The sequence below is a fragment of the Pteropus vampyrus genome, unplaced genomic scaffold (assembly GCF_000151845.1).
Source record: "Pteropus vampyrus isolate Shadow unplaced genomic scaffold, Pvam_2.0 Scaffold32, whole genome shotgun sequence".
Lineage (NCBI taxonomy): Eukaryota > Metazoa > Chordata > Mammalia > Chiroptera > Pteropodidae > Pteropus > Pteropus vampyrus.
The window spans coordinates 9,726,751-9,730,471 of record NW_011888813.1 but is presented as its reverse complement, the minus strand read 5'-3'; the positions used below and the strand labels follow the sequence as shown (position 1 = coordinate 9,730,471).

The 3,721-nt window shown below is 49.6% G+C and overlaps 1 non-coding gene across 1 annotated transcript; it reads right to left on the bottom strand.

Annotated features, from left to right (window-relative positions):
• Positions 1–1,740: 1,740 nt before the first annotated feature.
• On the bottom strand, positions 1,741–1,859 carry LOC111737943. Its single transcript, XR_002779627.1, has one exon. It is a non-coding gene; the product is annotated as a 5S ribosomal RNA (ribosomal RNA).
• Positions 1,860–3,721: the final 1,862 nt, after the last annotated feature.

Below are 3,721 nucleotides of genomic sequence, written 5' to 3'. Positions count from 1 at the left end.
CTGGACCAGCTTCAACTCTGTCAACCATCACAGGCCTCCTAAATGAAGGCAGTGCCCCATGGAAGAGCGGAATATGGAGAGACAAGTGACAAGCACGTGGGACCTCATAATTTCTTGTTAGAGAAAGCCGTGCTTCTTTGGATCTTTCGTCTCGGCCCGGTTGTGTTCACGAAGAAAAATCTCTTCTAACCCTGGATAGACTCAGCCTCAGAAAAGAATGCAGGTGACACCACCTGGGCAGCTTGTGTGCCATGGGTACAGCAGACAGAGAAAACGAAAAAGATGGTTTAGAAGGAATTCAGTGGGACCACCCTCAGGCTCCTTAAAATGGCTTCCTGCAGCTTTAGAATTCCCAGGGGACAGGTCCCTTCCTTTGGGATGGTGGCTTGAGCATGTGGTGTCTACCGTGGCCCAGCTAGTGTTTTCACGTTGCATGCGCTTACACCCTAGGGACAGGCCACCCTGAAGACTAAAGATTCTCCTTTGCAGGCATTTGATGTTCTTCTGGCCTGGAGAAGCCGGCTGTCTTTCGTTCCCTGTGGCATATGGTGTACAGCCCCCTGTCACCCCGAGCAAACACACCTGGCTCACCCCCACGCAGTGCAGCAGAAGAAAGGGTTTTAAAAATACGCTGTCAATGCTAATGCATTCAGGAAGCAGAAGGTGGCTCGCAGGACGGCAATGTCAGGTCTGGCATTCACATATTTAGTGACCGAGTAATTACTGTAATAATTAATTTCCGTCGCTTAATTCGGCAATCAGACATGTCGCTTTACACATGGGAGAACATTGGTCCCTGTCGGGGTGTGTGTATGTGCGTGTGTGCGTGCGTGTGTGCGTGTGTGTAAAATACAGAGCAGCAGTTGCTACTGAGTTGGGATTTGGAGATCAGTTTGTGGAATAAATAAGATGCTTTTCGTTTGGTTTGTAGTCACAGCTTTGGGAGAAGAGCAGAAAGGTGAATAAAGAGGAACAGAAATGAAGCACCTCGAACTTCAGATGCCATCCTCGTGAGAACTTTCCCAAAGCAGCGTTTGATCAGACATTGCAGTGTGCAGCGGTGAAAACGGCGACTTGAAAGTGGGTAACTGTACCCAAATCCTAAGTCAAGCTGCTCAGCTGACATGCACTGCAAGCCACATCAGTCATCTCAAATTTTCCAGGAGCCGCATTTTTAAAAAGTAAAAAGACAGGGAAATTATTTTTAATAATAAATTTCACTTCAGTCACTAGATCTGAAATACTATCCTCTCAAAATATAAGCAATAGAAAAAATATGAACGGGATATTGTACATTTTTTTCCCTTCAAACAAAGTCTTTGAAATCTGACTTTTTTTTTTTTTTTTTTACACTTACAGCATCTCTCAGTTCAGTTCTCAGTCTCACGAGCCACGATTCAAATGCCCACTAGCAACATGTGACTAGAGGCCTATAGGTTGACCGGCACAGAGATATAAGATGCTGGACAGATTCACCCAGAAATGATAATATGGTCATTTAGAAAAATAGACAATGTTGCTTTGTGTGTCGAAAGATGATCTGATTCAATTTAAGTGGTTATTGGGCACCTTGATAGGCTGAGGTAGGGATCATACCTTTCTCATCCTTATCCTCTCTTCACATTCATTTGTGTGTCCTTTTTTTTTCTTTTTTTTTTTTTTAGGCGAGGCAACCCTTGGCTGACATCACAGATTGCAAGGACCTCGTCAGCTTACAATCTCTATTTTTTTTTTTTTTTACGCCTACAGCACCTGGTCTTCCTAGGTGGTCTCCCATCCAAGTACTAACCAGGCCCGACCCTGCTTAGCTTCTGAGATCAGACGGGATCGGGCTTGTTCAGGGTGGCATGGCCATAGACTGTGTGTCCATTTTCATCTTCCCAGGATGGAGTACATTGTGAGTACATTTTGTATACCTCCCCCTACCTCCCCCTAGCCACGTGTGCTGGGGAGAGGTATACGAAAAAACGAATTGCCATCGACTCTGAACTCAAGGAATTTGCCATCAGGAAGAAGAGGCTATATCAAAACAAAATGGTGGGAGAATGCCACCAAACAGTGCAGAGTTTAATGTCACGTTAAACATGATTAAACGCCAAGGTGAAATGTGGGCAGGAGTAGAGAGCCCAATGGCGGCCGTGTTTACCGGGGATGATTTTGAGGGGATGGCAGGGTTGGCTTGGATTCCAGAAGGCCCAGAAGAAAGGCATTTGGGGAAGAGAAAATGTCCTGTGGAGGCCCAGTGAGCATCCTCCCTCCTCCGCGTTCGTTCAGCCCGGACTCGCACCTGCAGTTGCCATGCAGCCAGAAACTGGACCTGCCGTGCTTCAGGGAAAGTCAGATTTGCCCAGTTCTCTGAAAGCCCCCATTTCCCCTGTTTGCCCTCTATTCTGACTTTCCTTTCCTCATCCCTCACGTAGCCACCAGTGCCGTGTGCTAAACCTTCCCAGTTCCCCATCTCCTGGTGGGATTGCACTTCCCGGCCCCCACGTGGTCGGATGGGTCTGTGCAACTAGTTCTGGTCAGTGAGCTGTGAGTAGAAGTGAAGTGAGTCACTCTCAGGCCACCTTCCAGGGCTCTTTGAAGAACTGGCTGGAGATGCCGGCTGCTCCATCAGTACCTATAATGATTTGAGCCTGTCTGCTGACTCATACTGGGCGTGTCACAGGAGACAGAGATACATCAGTGTGGTTTGAAACCTCATTCCACGGGTGCTCTTTCCATGATTTGGCCTGTCCTCTCCTGGGTGATACAGCCCCTCCATTGAGAGGGGACACAATCTTCTTGGGGTGGTGGTGGCTTTGCAAGAGGGGCCAGGAGAGTAATGTCTCTAAATAGACATTCGGAACCCTTGGAATGCCCTACTCCCTCTGCTGGGGGGAGCCCCATCCATGGTCACCTATAATGTAAGGGCCTCCTGGGAAACTGAGGCTCAGGGTCAGGACAAACTCCCCTCCAGAGCTCATCCCATTGTCCAGCCCATTTCATGGACACACGGGCGTAGTCAGCACTCAGCGATGATGGTATTGCAAGGGGGACGGGGGAGACATCTGTCCCAGAGAAGGAGACAGAGGAGCACAGGGTCTGGCCCATGGACGTTGAGGACACTAAGGGCTTAGAGCCAACGACTGTCTCGACCAACCCTGGACCTGCTGCCCAAGACGCCCTCTTCCTCCAGCCCCCTGCAGGCTGTGCTCTAGTCAGACTTTGCCTCCCCGGGCGAGCGGCAGGTCCCCACGTCCACCAGGCAGTTAACAGACAGCACAGAAAGCCTCCAACGTGCCTGTCTTTGGACACAAAACTGTGTCACCTTGAGTTGTTCCATCTAGTGGGGCAGAGGGCAAAGTAAGACTAAAATTCATGAGGTGAGTTTTAAGTGCTAGGACAGACAATCCAGAGGGGGTTACCACAGAGAAGGAGCCTCATCTCCAAGTCTGAGAAGTCAGGGAGGGCTTCCCAGAGGAGGTGAGGCAGCAGCCACTGGATGGATTTCAGGGAGAGGCAGTCTCGGCAGAGGCAGCCAGAAGCACAAAGGAAGAAAGGCATGAAGGCGACATAGCGGAGCTGGGCACATTTAGGAAATGCTAAGTGGCTGGGCAGGAGTGGCACAGGAGCTGCTGTGGGCAAGCAGTAAGATGTTAGGCCGAAATGGAGAGGGCAGGACCCAGCCACCAATGGCCTGGTAACCATGGCGATGAAGATGAGCACAGGCTAGCGAAGA